The following is an 18,255-nucleotide window of genomic DNA, read 5'->3' on the forward strand; positions in this document are numbered from 1 at the left end:
AAATAAAAGTACCCAATGCAGAAAAAAAAATCTTTAAAACACACACGCACACAAAACCCCCCAAAATTATCAAAAAAAACCATCCCAAAACTCAAAATTATTAAAAATAAATTTAAAAAAACATCCAAAACCTCTTAATTATTGTATAACAGAAAAAAAACAAGCAAAATCCCAAAATAACCAAAACAAAATCAAGATGTTTTTTTCAAAGAAAAGAAAGACTCAAATGTTTATCAAAATAGTTGCGCAATTGATTCACTGTGAATTGATTGATTAATCAACTGTAGCTGTACTTCTATAAACTGTTCGGTCATATAAGTAATAATAAACCATCATAATTTAGACATTCTTCTTATTTTATGCAAAATTCTTAATATATAAAGTAACTAAAACTGTGTGGTAAATGTTGTGAAGTAAAAAGTACAATATTTCCCTCTGAAATGCAGTGGAGTAGAAGTATAAAGAAGCACGAAAAGAAAATAATCACCTATATTGCAACTACTTTATATTCATTCTTGGGTACAGTAATGAGTAAATGTACTTTATTCCACCGTGAGCCAGGACATAAACGCAGGCCGTCTCAGTGCTGATGTCTACTGTAGATAACTGGGTTAGAAATTGCTCTGCAAGACCAGAGCTGATGTTGTTTGTGCAGCTCAGATTTACAGGAGCTCTTCTAGCATGTTGCGAAGGCCAAACACTTTCAGGCTGAAAACAGAAGCCTCTAGAAGTTGTGAAATGTATTCATCCAGGACAGAGAGAGCTGATGGGATGGAGGGATGGTAAACAAGCCAAAAAGACCCCTTGAGGTTAAGCCATTGTGCCAGCTTGCTAATTTCTGCCTCGTGGTCAGGCGTTGTTGATTCCAGGAGACTCTCTTTCTGTAAGAGAGCGTCTGAAGGGGTGGTGGGAAGAGGGTCGGTGGGAGCGTAATCCTTGGCCTTTTCATTGGCCTGTAATGATTCCGGGGCTCAGCAGTTAATAGGGCATTATCGCGGCCCCTACCTGGCCGGACAGCTGATTAATGTCAGAGGAGAAGACACGGGTCCAGGCTGGGGCCTGATAAAAGGGCGTTGGGATTGGAGGGAGCAGGATGATGAATGTGCTACAGAGCCCACGCCCGTGTCTCATTAAGCGCGCCCCTACTCTTTGGCGTTGAGCTAATGTAGCGCGTCGGTGCTGCGACCAGCTTGGCCAGCTCAGGAGAGAACACTGTGGGTTCTGAAGAGCGAGGCAAGATGAGGAGCAGGGAGGATGGTATGGAGGAGGTGGATGGGAAGCAGGGCTGGGATTGATAGTGACCTGTCTGGCAGCAGCAGCTAATTGAGGATAGTTTTCACATGTCTACACTGATTCAGATAGTTTTAAAAATGCATCTTTTTTTCCTGCTCTTTTAGCTTACTATAATAATACTGACTAGTGTGTTCTGTTTTGTTGTTGTTGTTGTTGTTGTTGTTGTTGTCTTTCCAATGTTATTCAGTGTGTGAAATACACTTTGATGATCGGTAAACAGATGCCTTGTGCAGTACCTCCAAACCAGACATTATCAATATTAGCCAATCAATGTGAGTATCAACACCACATGAATGAACATCCTAGCGTATATGCCATGAAAACCTAATTATTGTTCATTGTTCACCGCTGATAAGAAATGACATCTGGTACACGCTAAGTGTATGTAAAAGCAAATACCCCACTTTAGAATATGCCAGAATTTTCCTTTAAAGCTAAAGCTGTTAACTTTACTATGAAAAAAAGCTTTTTTTCCCCATTTGCTTAGGCTATCACAATATTCTCACAGCATTTAATTAGACAGATAATCTGTGAAAAAAAAATCATATTTCTCTGCCTACTGCCTACTATTGATTTGTAGCACTTGGAATGGCTTTATATGTGAACCAAACCATACACAGCTGAGGAGTATCTAATGCAGTTGTCAGTCATGTCAGTCACTCAGTGAACTGCAGTGCTGATCAAATGTGAATCAAGATTCTGTTAGTGCATTGTCTAGTTCTGATGTTGGGATCATATCTGAGTGTACTTTTTAGATGTAAAATGAGAAGGTTGGTTTGTCAGTGAGCAGTGCTTGGTACATACGCAAGTTAACTGCTTGCAACATGGTGCTCAGGACACAAACTTTCTCATGTTACAGCTTAACAGTACACTCAAATTCAGGCTTCTACCTATGACCAAAATGCAACATATTTTTTGAGTGTGTAAGTTTAACGTGGTCTCATTTATGCAAGTGCCTGATGCAGACTGAAATCTCTTCTGACCCATAAAGGAGTCTGACGCTGGTCAAATAAGTATTGGTCTACCTTACATAGGTAACATAGGTAACAGCCTTACATCCGGTGTATGAAAATTCTATATAATCACTGCACTGCATCTTTATTAAAAATGCTGATCTGGTTACATCTTTCACCATGTTCAGATGTTGTCTCACATCATCCATTCCCAGTAACCTCTATTACTACAGGCAGAGTGGAAACACTGGATAGTTTTGCAAATTAACTTCAGAGGATTTGATGTTTATCACATGTTTCAGTAATATTTGCTGCTGTTGAACACACGGCTCTGCTGGCGCACCGCAGCAGCAGCTCCAGTCCAAGGTATCACATTGATTTTGCACAGGCTACAGTAAAAGGCAGGGCTTGAAACTAACAGAGTTCTGTCATCCAGGGGACAACGGAAACGGTGTCTGAGACAAAAAGATCATCTTCTACAGGATGCTGTCGGGATAAAAGGATGCACTAAACTCACTGTTAACACGTCAGAGGACACACACTTTAGTTTCCCTGAAAATGCTACTGTCAACAACAAATCTGTGTTGACATCGGCAGAGGAAGAGACAGATGACTCACGTAGTCATCAAACTCACAGATATTCCCAACATAAACTTTTGTTTCACCTCATCCCTGATCCACAACACCTAAGATCCAGATCATCTACCCCACCAGCACTTCATCCCCCTTTCCACTTGACCTAGGTATAGACTACCCATGTGCAGAAGAGCCCCTTTCAGTGAGAGCTTTGTTTCCCACCGCCATACAAGCTCTTAAAAAGTAACCCCTCTTTATGTTATGGAATTTCAGTCTGTTCTGTGTTGTAAATGAGCAAGTTATGGTTCTATAAACTTTGTGAGAATGGTACAATGCAACCAATGCAGTGTTTCAGTAATGTTTTCAGCAGAAAGTTTTCTTTTAGTTCCCAGAATGTTCTAATTTAAGTTAGGGCAACATTCGCGATAGAGAATGTAAAAAAAGTTCATTTATTTATTTAATTTTTATTTTATATACATATATATATATATATATATATATATATATATATATATATATATATATATATATATATATATATATATATATATATATATATATATGTTTTGGGTTTTTCTTTGGTAACACACATTACATTACCTCAATAACATGCCCTGAATGTCTCTTTGTTCTTCATTTATTCTCTTCATTTATAACATTGTGGGAATGTTTTATAGAAAGAACATTTTATGATCCTTCACCTCTCAACATCAACAGAACATCCTCAGAATGTTGCAGGTATAATGTTACAGGCATAAACTGTACATCAAAGATAAACAAATCTCTCTTTTGTGGTCTTATGGATGATGAAAGCACTTACAGGGAGCTCTTTCAGTGATTCTGACTGTTGGAGAAAACACTAAAGAGTTTTACCTTTTAATTGTAACCATGCATGAACAAGAATACCCTTGAGTTTACACTCATTTTAGGTGAACTCACAAGAGAAAAGATAGATAATACACCTGAGAGCATTGTATAGGTCTTCAGGTATACACCTATTTCCTTTAAGTTCTGCTGTATTTTATGGGCATTAAAGTCCGTTTTGTATGCATTATACAGACATGGTCACATAGTTATTGGGCAGCAGTTCCCATAGCTGTAACATAATCTAACCATGATAAGCATGATTGGCTTAAGTTTTGAGAAGTGTTTAGATTATTTTGCATGACAGGAGGACTTAGAGCAAAAAAAAAAAAAAAAAATCAGATCATGAAGAAGCCAGCTTGCCAGTAGGCAAGCGATTCGAAAAAGGGCGATTCGAAAAAGCCATATTTCACACTTTTTTGTCGTTTCTAGGCCACATGATGCTATGGCTACGTGCTTGTCAGTAGGAACTGGCTCCCTCACAATGCAGCAGGCACGACAAGAGCTGTTATTGCATCGTGTAACTCTTGAAAAGTTGGGTTGATCATCCAGAAGTTTTGAATCCACAATTCCTCTGTGAAATCGTGACTATCAGCTCCCAGAAATCCTTCAAATGTGGCTCCTCTCACGTATAAGGGGCTTGCCTTTTCATTATGGCTCCATAACACGCCTATGTGGCCTTGGATTGGAAATAATGAGTATGGTGGCTGCAATAGAAATAAAGCTGCTAATATCTGAACATCCATCACCATGCTTCTTGGAATGTTATCACCAGTGGAGAAGTTGCAGAACATCACTCAGTTGCACAAATTTGTAACTCAGCGGAGTGTGCAGAGGAGTGGCCATACAGAGTCAACCCGTGCTGCAGTGCAGTATGGGATATTTAATCATGTAAAGTTATTTTATACATTTGCATTGTGGATCTTTGGTTAGCTGTATTATCTACTGTTAATGTGGCCCAAAAACCTTTGATCCATAAAGCTGCTGATCACACTCCATTCATAATATGAAGTTCTCTGTGTGTGTGCGGCTGTTTGTGAGTGTGTATGCATGTCGTGTGTGTCTGTGGCACATGCTAAACATTTATGAGGTTGTATCCTGTCTCATTTACTGCCACCAGCTGTACGCCCACTGCCCCCCTCACCCCCACCGCCTCTCCCTCACACCCGCCCATAAAAAGCCAATTACATCCAGGGCTACGGAGCTCATTGATACCTAATTAGATTATTGTTGCGAGTGCTGTTGCCCTTGTGGCTGACGTGTAATGTGACAGTGTCTGAGTGATAGAGGGCGTTGTCCTGGGTGAACCCCTGACCCCAGCCCGCATCAGAGGGGTCAGAGAGCCACATTCAAATGAGGAGGTAAACCCCGTCTGCTGCTGCTGATACACTCAACCACCCTCACCCCCCACCCCAGCCTCACCAACACAGTCTGTGCACATGAAATCTTTCTGCTTTCTGAGCTATCAGAGATCAGGGGGGCAGTGGAAAAAAGGTAAATGCTCACATAATGATAAAAACAAGTTTTTCTTTAACCCTTTGAAACCTGGATCAGCATTGGTTTTCTTGTGCTGTGTTCAGGTGCCTTTCCAAGTATGGAACCCTCCAAAACCTGAGCAAATTGGTTTGATTTTTGTTTTTAAAAAATGGAAAAAAGGCAGTGATCCAACTGGCAAGAAATATCCCACAAATTTCAAGAAATTACTTAAAAATGACAAGAAAATGACCGGAAAATTAAATTTTAAAAAGGTGTGGGATGGACATTAGAAAATTATCCCCTCCCCAAAATTATATTTAAAATTATATATAATAATAATTATATTTATTTCAAATTATGTTACTGAAAAAAATGTGCACACCTTTTGTATACATACATATGTTTTTCTTTATTTTTAGCACTTTTAGGGTCAATATTGTTATTTTTACTTTAACTTTTGTTTTGCTTATTTTCAGGTACATTTCTTGTAACTTTTTTTTTTTTACTAATTTCTTCGTATTTTTTGGTCGTGTCTTTTTAAGTTGCTTATTGCCCTCACTCCATGTTTTAAAAGAAATCAAACGAGTTTGCTCAGGTTTAAAAGCATGACATTTAGACAGCTGTAAAAGCTTAAAACTCAGGTACAGATCAGTTTGATACTACTGTAAGCTATAAGTGCACACTGTAAAGGCTATGATACAGGAAGAACTACACAGAACAACAATAAATGATATAACACAGAACAATATCATGTAACAATAAAAATGCAACCTTCCACAGTCTGTCTGCATCTGTGGGAACTCTTGTGCAAAACATGCTATCCTCTTCAAAATATGCACTTTCAAAAAGCAAATGACCCAACCTACTGAAAAATTACATGAAACATTAAATCGCTGCTCATGCTTGATTGCATCAATAATAATATCAGTAATGTAATGATACAGCACTTAATCATGTAAAGGATCTAACTGCTTCCTCCAACACATTTATATGCATGAAAACAAAAGTGAATTTGCACTTTCAGTCTTTTTGCACTCGCAGTCTGCCTGAAATTCTGATCAGGCAGAAGCTAATTACACAATCAGGAACTGGGACTGCTGCTGTCAAGCCAAATTCTGCAAGTCAAGCTGTAAAGGTGTAGTGAGTTTATGGATGGGATTTGTTGCACTGGGGGGCATACAATGAAGCAAGATAAGTGCCCTAGCGAGGTATGTTGAGTATAAAGCCAGGGTTTTCTGAACTACAAAGGTGGCTCTCTTTTAACTTGGCTGGATAACCATGGTAACCTATGTGACAAACTTAACCTGGAGCAAGTTATGTTCTGAGTTTCGACTTGAAATCAGCTGAAAAGCATCTTTCACATGTTCTCTGTGGGGAGTCACTCTATGATCAGTGTCCGCATATGAGCCAAACATGTTATACGTCATACAACTTGCTGAGCTGTAATGTTACATAAATGTCTCCTAACAAAGATGCGCAGTGTCCTGCTGCAGTGTGTCCGCACGCTCCGCGGCTGTCCTCGGCTAAGCCAGGTTAGCCGAGGCCTGTGGCTCAGAGGTAGAGTGGGTCGTCCTCTAATCAGAAGGTCAGCAGTTCGATCCCCAGCTCCTCTGGACAACATGTCGAAGTATCCTTGGGCAAGATACTGAACTGCGTCATCCTGAACTGCGTCATCGGAGTGTGAGTGTGTGTGAATGATCAGAGAAGCAGGTGGCACCTTGTATGGTAGCCTCGGCCACCAGTGTGTGAATGTTTGTGTGAATGGGTGAATGTGACATGTAGTGTTAAAGCGCTTTGAGTGGTCAATAAGACTAGAAAAGCGCTATACAAGTATAGTCCATTTACCATTTACCATTTTACCATGTGACAAGTTTGGAGTGAGAACATGTTGACCTCCTTCCCCTAATCCTAACCATCCGTGCCAGCATTTGCTTTTGTTGTAGTCCTCCTGGTTTTGCTTGCCATGACCTTTTGTTGCCTAACATAACCACATGCAGCATCATCCCACCATGTGCATTTGTTGACATCACGGTAGCGGCATCCTGGAATGTAAACAACAGATGCCGAAGAATACCTAGAGTGTAATATGTAGATGCGAAAGGCCACTGGAAAGCAGTCACGTGACAACTTGGGATAAACAACCAGAAACAATGGAAGAGGACATCACAGCCCTGCCAAAGCTTGACTGACAGGGGATGTTGGTGATTAGGAAGCTGTCCAGAATATCTGTAATGCATTAAATGTTAGGAGGACTCACTGGCACCTCACTACCTAATCACATTTTTTTGCGCAGGTCTTCACATGTTAAGACTGTGTTACCTTAGCTCAGACTGAGGCACTGTGTCAGTCTGCACATTATTACTATATCAGCTGTCAATATGTCACAAACCAGCTTATACAATCATTCATATATGCATATGTATGTGAAGTGATTGTGATACTGTAGTATGAAGAGTGGCAACAGTGAAGTTACAATGTGTCACTATGGATGAGTGTAAATACATGGGTCCATCAGCAGAATAACACATTCATGAAGTGAAAGATACCACAGTGACATTCACAGCACCGACAAAACCTCTTAAAAAGACATCAATATCAAATTATTGTGTACAGAATAATAATGAGCCAAAGATTGAGCCCTGTGGAGCTCCACCAGGGATTTCATGTTCTAAAAATATGAATAATTAGATTAGTCATTGAATAAAGCATACATTCAAAGATGGCTGTTAGAAAAGGAGAGCATTCTGCTCCTTTGATAGCACAGTCTGCTACTGAGGTGTGTTTGAAGGGTAAATGTGTACAGTGCAGTGTCTATTGAGAAAACCCCCCAGCAGCTACACTGTGGGTGGCAGGGCGGCACAGTTGTTTAGGGATATATGACCCCATGGAGGGGTCAAAGGTTTATTAAAGAACCAGTAAGTACTTGTTCAAAATAGAGCTCTGACCCATTACGCTCTCTCCCCACCCCCCACCTGCTCTGCACATACACGGCAAACACACACATGCTCACATTGCACCTGTTCAGGAAATGGTAGTAGATGCACAATGGGGGTAGAATAAACACTGCAGCTCTATAGCTTAGTGATTTATGTAGGATATGAGTATTAATGAGCAAAATCATGTTATACACAGTATTAACCCTTTAGAACCTGTATCATAGCATTTAAAGCTATGGAAAGAGTTAAGCATACAGGTATGTAAATTGCGGTGTATGGTTGAAAATGATCAAAGGGAAAACAATCAGTTTAATAAAGATAACAGAAATTTCCAATACAGCATGAAATGAGCTGAAATGAGAAATAAGGAATAATCTGCAACAGCAGCAGTGTGGTAAATTTATGGGACTCTCCAAATTGCACAAACATATTTTGTCTGTAAGTATCTATCTATCTATCCATCCTCACAACTGGTAAAGAATCCGATTCTGGTTGAAACTATTCTAAAAGGGCACACTGTAAACATTTTGAGTATACACCAAAAATCAGTCAGCTATCAGCAGCGTCAGTCCAGTAATGATGTGAAAAGAAGTGAGTGGGCGCTGCTACACATAAAGCCTGGTACTGACTGTTGTCATTAGATTTCTGACATCAAGTTGTATCAACAAGGTCAAGCTCTAGTTGTGTCTCGCATCATTGAGCCTGACCTCCCCCTCATCCCCCTGAAACACACACCAGCCTTCCTTTCCCATCCTGAAGAGGGAACAAGACTTTCTCAAAGTCATATTAAAAGAGGCTAAAACTCTCTTGTGAATCCTGTGAAGCATTGATGTCTAGACGGCCGCTCTCCCATGAAAGACTCGGAGGCCTCGTCCCTCACGCTCATCCTCTCCTCCTTTTGTCTTGTCCCTGTGTCCCTCTATCTTCCCCGCTGGCACAGGACAATTACCAGCCAGCACTACTTCCTAAACGTGTCGTCGGGGGCCGAGCGATTCCCTGTCGGGCCCCGGCAGCCAGGGTCCGAGGGCGGGACCCCCGTGATCGACCATGCAGAGCCGCAACACAAGAGAACGGCTGGCTGCTCTCCAAGGCCTGGCGGATGCAGGTGTCAATCACGGCAGAAGAGGACAGTGGGAACAAATGACCCTGATGACAGTAGGCTGGATTTTTATCTGGCACGATCATGAACAGCTGACATGATATTAGTGCATGATGTTTAGGCAGACCCACAATTAAAGGTGGAATAATATATTTTGATCTTGATCAGAAGTCTTTCTTCATGTAAGAGCAATGTGCAGTCCAAAGGTTTACAGCTCACATCGTACCCTCTCCACATCTTTTTATTTTCCAAATTGGATCCTGCATGCTATCTCTTAGCATGCCTCCCTGGGCTTATCACAAGCTAATGACTACATCGGCACACCCGCGAGGGGGAGGTCCAACAGTGTGTCTCGGTCTATTCATGCCAGAGGGGCCTCTGCCACAAAAGGCCGTCCACAAAAGACCCCTCTTATTCTCTCATTATTGACACCCTTAATTGTTTGTGCTGTCTGATAATGGCCCTCAAAGCCTCGCCGTATCAGCAATAACCTTCTGTCTCAGTTGTATGGGGTGGATTGGGGGTTGGGGAGCTAATGTAGCCTCTCTCTCTCTTATTCTGAGGCATGTGCCACTGCTGGGGGACAGAAATAAATGTTGAACCATCAACAGGGGTTTTGAGCCGTGCTTTCTGCCACTTTCACAAGGTTGAAGTGCTCTGTATTCATAACTGCTGCCTGAATTTTGCACAAGTGCGTGTAAATTCTCAAACCCTCCGGAGGTCATCAGGGAGTCCCATTTCCATATTGTTTATTAGCAGCTTTGTGTGTTTGCCAGCACTGCAATTCGAATTCGGAACCACGGGCACTTTGCGATATCGTTGTCTTATTAATTACGTGCGGGGGTGTAAGTACAAATCTCTTGATACGTCAGGCATGGTCTTCAAAGGCGCTGCTTTATTATGAGAGGAAACGTTAGCCTTAATTAAACGACACACTTTTATTAGCACAGCGTGTAATAGTGGCTTCCATTCCTGTCAGCGCTGAATGCCTGACACTGGTGGTTATGCCAGTCAATGGCCTTTAAGAAATAACAACTGTCTAATCCCATTGCAACTTGTGTAATTAGAGCGAATGCTCTTGTCATTAGGCAGCCACAAATTGCCCACTTACCCTGGCTGATAAATATTTGAGAGACACTTCTTATAAATTGTTAGGGTATTGAAAGGAATTTGCCTGAAAGCAAATTAATAAGTTATTTATGAGGAGTGTTAATCAGTTATCTCTCTGCATTCATAGCTGCACTGCATGGATTGGAGTACAGTAGGTCTAGTCATTGAGACAATAGCAGGCTGTACTCAACTTCGTGCTGAAACTTTTAGACACACACACACACACACACACACAGTACTCATGCTAATAATGCACACTCACACACCCTATAAAAACTATAAATATATATTTAAAAAGTAACTGAAGTAATTGTCCCCTCCATTACACCCTACCTTTGAATGAGCACAAATTCAATGATGCACCTTTATAAAAAAACAAAAACAAAAAAAAACAATCAAAACCTTTAATATGAGCTTTTTCATTCATTAATTTACTGTAAATGCTTTTCCTTTTAAGGGTCACACCTCTGGCAGGGTACACCCTGGAAAGGTTACCAGACCATCTCAGGGCTGACACATAAGCCACTTTTACAGAGATGGCACTTTAGTAGCACAATGAAGTTCCCCTTTATACCGCACTTGCATTTTTACATTGAACTAACCTACAGTGGCATCATGTCGCTCCAGTGTACACTGCTTCGTGGCATAGGTGGTCAAAAGAGACATAATGGGCTTGACGTTTAACACACGAGTGAAGACTTCTAGCATGACATATAACATATGCATCAACAGCACTTTCTAAACAGTAACAAAGGCATAAAATGTCAATAACAACCACTTACTGTCTAATATAGTGGCTCGGTGGGTGAGGAGCTCCAGAATCTCTTTGTTTTCCCAGTTTGCGGACATTTACAGCCGCCGTTCTTCTGCAAATTACCTGCCATGCTAACATCTGCTTTTTAAAAGTCCCGCAGTGGGTCACACACATAAGCACATCTTTAAATCGTCACACTCATGCTGCTCATGGCTTTATGTTTTACACGGACCTTGCTTCGGCGCTGTTAAAACCTCCGTTTTTGGCTCAGAGGTGAGACCATAACTTTGCAACCATCCAAGATGCAGTCACAGAACAGTAACAGTGTTTAGTTAAGATTCAAGTGAAAGCTGAGTTTAAAGATCAGTATGGTCCATGCAAGCGCAGAGGAAGTAGTGGGTTAGGAAGTAGGGAAGGGCCATTAACCCCCGCACACTTAATGCACCTAGCCAACATTTGCTTGAACTGGTTGATGTATCATGGCTGGAGTATTCCCATCATAAGATGGTCTGTAGTTAGTGATTATTTGCATACAGATGACTATGTAACAGTAGACATTGTTAGCAGCAACTGTGATAAAAGTACAGGGCCTTCATTGGGCCACAGTGATAACATATAAGCGTTCCAGTGTGGGTGTTGTCACTCTAAATATTGTTGGTCACACTGTGGCAGCAGGGGTGATGATAGGCACTGAGCAGAGAGAGAGGTGGCTGAGGTGACGGTGGGAAAACTGAACAGGTCTATTTGTAGTGGCTGCACCACAGAGGGGGTTTTCAACACTCCCACAGAGTGGAGATAATGTAGGGCAATATGAGTTCCTCCTCTGTCTAGACAAGGTTTGTTTGGCTGAAGGGACAGAACTGCTGGAGGAATTGATTGTTTCACTTTATTATTCCAGAGGGAATTCAGTGTGGGCACAAATTTGTATATATACAAACAGATCATGCATACCTAAAGGAAAATAATCAGCAGACATGGGCAAACTATAGTCTGTACATTTCAAACACACAGTAAAAAGTACACAATACTATGTAACGCCAATATTTCCCAGAAAGGGCTGTGCGTTATGGTGAGTTAATTCCAAACATGAAGCACGCAATTCAAGTGGTGAAATTATATTCAGAGTTAATGCAAAGACATGAATAGATGCCATTGCTCATTGGATGGCGCAAATGAAGAAGTTACAAGAAATTTCCGTCCTTCACATTTTGCGTAAGTTTAAAATTTTCATTTAAACTACTTTTCATTTAAAGTACAGCATTGTCCTCAGCACTCCCAGTAAAGAATTGTTCCTCTGATGTCACCAACTAGCGTGTCGAAAGATGGCTGTGCCCTGCTGATAAAAACGTGCTAGTTTTCTTGCAAATATGGATGCCATATCTTGCCTAAGGTAGACGTAGTTACATTATAATGCTCTTGAGTCCAGGTTTTTGTATATGTCTTGCCTTTGCCTGCATCGTCACATCTTTTTTCATTTGTTTCACAAAGAGTAAATTCATGCAGGATGATATGGCAGATTGTGGGCCGGAGCTCTCACGTGTTGCATTTAAATCAAATACTGACTTAAATCAGCGTTTTTTCAGTCAGCAGATACCACCACTTTGTCAGTGATTTCAGTATCAGTCACTGACACCAAAAGGCACTTATGCAGCAGCATGATATGCCGCCCATCATTTTGTGACACAGCCAGACAGCACTTGGCATGGCAGTATGATACGCAGATGGGCAGTGTAAGTCGAGGAATACTTGTTGTGGCCATGTGATGTGCTGCTGGATGGCGACAGTTTGAAACACTGCTGGCACGTCAACAACAGATGCAGGAGGACACCAAGTGCTTGATATGTAGACATGGAAGTCCACTGACAAAGTTGTGATATGAGATAACTTCGGATGTGGTGCAAGTATATTGAAGTTGATGTCTGTCACAGAGTTGAATAGGCGTTTTCTAGGCTTGAGTAAACTAAATAAAATCTTGGTTGACTGATATTCTACCTACTCTTCAACCACTTGATTGGTCAATGGGGAAAACAAATATGTGCATTACCTCTACATTAACTGTGACAATAACATTAACTGTACAATCCCTTCACTGAACCTTTTGTACATACATTTTGTGTTCTTTATTTTCTATTTTTTCTTTTATATTTTCCGATTGCTTCTATATCTTTATCTTATGTCTTTATTATTTAAATTCAATATTTTTATTCTTCCTTTATGTTAATTGTTATGCACCAAAACACCAAGTCAAATTCCTTGTATATGAAAATGTACGTGGCAACATAACTGGATTCTGATTCTGATTCTGAACTAAACGGCCACAATGACTGCACTACAAGTGAAAGCAGTGCACCAAAGCTTTTCTTTTTCTTCCTGAGGCCAACATTGCAATTAGACTCGAGAGCAACACTTTTTTTTCTTTTTTTTTTTTGTAAAGATATTTAGCTTAAGGTAAAAATTGCATAAATGAAAAATTGTGAAGATTAAATATACCAATGGGAAACATGTCAATTTCAGAAAAAAAACTTGATGCTTGCATGAGGTAGTATATCAGGTCATTCAAAAAAGCCATATTTTGTAAACTTACAATGAAAACAATTTTTGAGCTTGTATAGGTCACATGATGTACAACAAACAAGGTTGGTAGGAACTAGCTCCCTCGGACATGATGCAGCAGGCACTATGAGAGGTGTTATTTCATCGCATAACTCTTTAAAAGTCCAAAAGTCCACAATTCCTCTGTGTAATGGTAAACTATCACCTCCCAGAAATCCCTCATACATGGCTGCTCCCACGTATAGGGGACTTGTCTTTCTATTATGGCTCCATAACACGCCTACATAGAAGGTAGAAGGTAGATTTATTGATCAAGATTACACTTGACCTTGATTGGAAATAATGACAGATAGTGTGGTGACTGCAATAGAAATAAAGCTGCTAATGTTTTGAACATCTACCACCATAGTTACTGGAACGTTATCGTGTGGTGAGAAGTTGCAGAGCATCACCCAATGGAAACACAGTCATCTCGCAATTGTGCTTTATCGACATTTTGAAAATATTACTTAAGGTTTGCCCAAATCTGTAATGGAAACCTGCCTACTGTCACTTTTCACCCATCGTTCTAATCGAAGGCCAACCATCATGTCATGCACAAGCACTACGTTTAACAACAGTGGTCTGTCCTCTCTCCCTGTGTGCTTGAACCATCCATCATCCAGAGCAAGTACTGTACTTTACCTTGCACTGACATTTGACCACCGCAGATATTCTGTATCACCAAAGCATCTCAACTAAAAACACGGCACATTCAAACACTCCAGTGCTAAGAGCAGGGTGTTTTCAGAAGAGCACCTGGCTTTTTTTTTTTTTTAATTTAAATTTGGTGGACACATGGCCCTTTTTAAAAAACATCAGCAATGTTGTGACCAGTGAGGGTTTGGTCGGAGAAGAGCATATCGACCAACCAGTCGACCAGCTGACCAGAGTGTGTCAGCCCCAGAGTCCTCACGATGCAGCCCACCCACATCCACAGAATTTGAGAGCTCTGACCGAGTCCCTGACCCTCTCTGCATTCTTCACTCTCTCTATTAGGACCCCTCTCGATCACACACATTCGCCCTCATAGGGGTGTGTATCTTCAGAACTATTGATGCTATCTGAGTAAAGCATGTAAACCTAAAACTGTCCTTTTACATATCAACCAGAAACTCTCCCTGTGCATCTGACAGCACTTCAAACCTCACCCCTGCAGACTGGCTGGATCCTCTTACTTGTCCTGTTGCTCTGTAACTCATTCAGGGCGTTGACAGTGATGAAACCAGCTCCTTTTCCCTGACCGGCACTCCTGCTGCCATTTTTGCCAGCCCAAAGAGCGCCTCCTCCTCCATTCCCCCCAATGTGAGACAGCTGGCCAGCAAAGTGCCGCACAGCTTCTGTCTTACTGAAACACTGTTTGGGTACAACTATGTGGAATTATACAAAGCTTAAGTTCAAACATTATATCCATGCTAGCTGCTGTCCCACTAGCTTCTAACACAATGGAATCTTTCATTTAGGCTTTCTCCTGTCTGTCTCTGAAAAAGTGAGACATATTTCTGGTATTAGGTATTCATATTCTAAGATAAATGAGTATCCACTTGATGTTATTGTTATGATTATAACAATAGAGGTGGAAATTACCACTTACCCTGCTGATTCAAAGCGTTTCATTCAGTTCAAATAAAAGATTTGTAGTCGACAATTTAGTTCATCATTTTGATTCATAATGCCCTGACTTTCAGTGCTGCCTCGGACATCCTGCACAAACCTGACATTTTTAAATATGACTTCCAACTAGGGATGGGCATTTCAAGTATTCTCCATATGTAAGCACTCACCTTAAATTATTATAAAGTACTTAAATACAAAAAAAGACTAATGTAAAAATAGGAATAGGAATTGGTAACGACACAGAAAGCAAATGCAATTTGAAATTCATTTATTGAACAGTCAGGCTTCATTTAAACCATTTCAAAGTATTTACTGAAAATAAACATAAGAAAAATCATCAAACTCTGTGCTGCTGTTATGTTATAGGTTAAATGCAGCATCTCAGGACTGTCACTAATCCGCTCTCCTCCATGTCAGTTCACAGCCTGCCCGGGTAGCACAAGCAAACACAACAGCAGCAGCAACTATTTGACAGCGAGCCATTCAGCAGTCCCTACAAATTCACACCGACACTGCAAAATCAAGACTCTGTCACTAAACCTGTTAATAACCGTAAGTTAATGTTAGCCATGGGATGCTGACAGTTAGCCCTGTCACCATGGGTGTGCATGCAGGCAGACTCACCAACTGTTTTCGGTTCCTGCAGCTGAGGTCTCATGATAAACAGCGACAGAGGGACAGTGGGGCACTGAGAGAGGCGAGACACTGCACTACATTAAAATAAGATTTTTCCCATTTTAATAAAACAAAAATCAAAGTCATGTTCACATGTGAGAGCAGCAGCAGCAAGTACTCTATACATTAAATGAATACTTATAACCATACGAGTTCTCGGGTACTGATGCCCATCCATACTAGTTACTGTCAAACCAGTTATTATTTAATTTGATTCTCTAAACCTAATTTTTTTCAAAAAATAAAACCACATTAGAAAGTACAGAGAACACTGCGCCTGTCATGCAGCCGCCCATCATCAATGGCCAGGCTGTTCATACCAGGAGCTCATTTCTCTGCTCCTTTCAGCAGCGGTTCTCCTTCTCTGCTCCCTTCTAGAGCTCTGTCTCTGTTTGCTTGTGTGTCTCTGGCCATGTGTCTGAGTCTGTGTGTGTTTTTTTGTGTGCCTTTTTGTCTGGGTGTGTTTGCTCATCTCTCTCACTTTCTGTTTTGAGACAACTGAAAAGCATTGTCCAAGCACTGGATTTTATAATTTATCATAATCATAGCATTTATATCATATTTAATATAGATAATTAGCATGATATCCTGTTAGATTCACAAGTGACTCACAGAAAAAAAATGGCCAGACACCTGCCAGTGAACTTTGTGCCTGGAGCGTGTAAGCAGTCTGATTGCTCAAACATGGGCAATGAAAGAAAGCAGGCAGCACGTTATGGTGCTTCCACATCCAGTGCAAACCTCGCGTAGCAAACAAAATTTTAGCGCTGCTGTGGAGATGATACTGAGTTACTGGTGCTCTCTGGGGAATGGAATGCAACAGCTGGTTTGCAGAGGCAGTGCAACATTACTAAAGCAGGACATGAATACGTGAATATGAACATGAATACCAAATGTTTTGGTGGACTATAATGCAAAATCATTAAGAGTTTTTAAAAGTTCTGGTCATAGGGAGCTTCAGGTTACAGACTATCACGTTCCTGCAGTGGACGCAGATTAAATGTGACAGTGAATGAGCTGTGTGGAACACAAGCTGCTGTAGTGACATGTCAAATCCTTCCTTCATGTGGCTCAGTTTTTCCTCCGTAATTTCATTACTAATGGCTGTCTGTAAATAATGAAGAAACTTTTGCCACCACTGTCACTGTCCCATTCACAGAAGACTAATATTATCTGCAAGTGTTCAGTGATTTTCTGTGAGCAAATCTTTCATATCAGTCATTTGTGAAGTATTAATTTCAAAGAAAAATGACACGTATTTTGTTGAGTGCAGAATCCAGCTCAAAGTGAACCCTCAGTCTGAGCCTTCTGATGTGTATTTTCTTCAGTATCTTCTATAGTTCTGAATGGTTCATTACTTTCTATCTGATGCTATTTGAAAGCATCCTTGAAAACAGTTTACACAAAAGAATCTGGTTTAATAATGTTCAGGTTTGTGCATGAAATCACCTTCACTCGGTCGACTGCCATATTTGGATGTGGACACACGAAAAGAGAAATACTCTGCACTGCAGGAAATTGTTCTTGTTGACAGGTGTGTAGGAGAATGAAGGCAGCGCAACAAAAAGATGAAAATGATTTCAATTGTGGATAAATGGAAGCGGTGCAGAGGTGCCAGGCAATTTGTTCATGCCAACTACTGAAAAACTTTTAGTTATAATCCAAAGCATACGCAGTCATTAGAATCAAGCAACACACTACATCATAAAAATAATAAATGTCCTGTTACACAAATAAACCGGATCAATGCTTTGTGATAGAAACTGGTGGAAGAGAGGTGGGGGGCGGCGGCAGCAGAGGTGGTTCATAGAGAAGGGGGCCTAATTTAAGACAGGCCAGAGGCCAGGTGTCCAGCTGCTGTTGCAATAGTGTGGCCTGGCAGCACAGAGTAAACACACATTCCAAACAGAGGAATGTATGTGTCCATATATACTGTGTGTATGTGTGTGTGTGTGTGTGTGTGTGTGTGTGTGTGTGTGTGTGTATGTACTCGTGTGTATGTACATTTACATCAAAACAAACTTACATCATACAGTAAACACTTCATTTATGTTTATTTTCTACTTTTTCTTTCATTTCAGAACCTGGGTGATGTGAAAGCAATACGAGGTCGTAGTAGCCTTACAGGAGACTTTTGGACTAACTATAACTTTGTAACAGTGCCTTGGCTCAGGTAGGAATTAAGAGAATTACAGTAGTATAAGAGGGGGAGTTACATATACAAAGAGTACACAAACACAGGTGCATACAGCAGCAGTCAGAAAAGGTGCTGCCTGTGCCCTTCCTCTCTATAATAGAAACAACACACAC

The sequence above is a fragment of the Plectropomus leopardus genome, chromosome 10 (assembly GCF_026936395.1).
Source record: "Plectropomus leopardus strain MGB_pleo_1.0 chromosome 10, ASM2693639v1, whole genome shotgun sequence".
Classification (NCBI taxonomy): Eukaryota; Metazoa; Chordata; class Actinopteri; order Perciformes; family Serranidae; genus Plectropomus; species Plectropomus leopardus.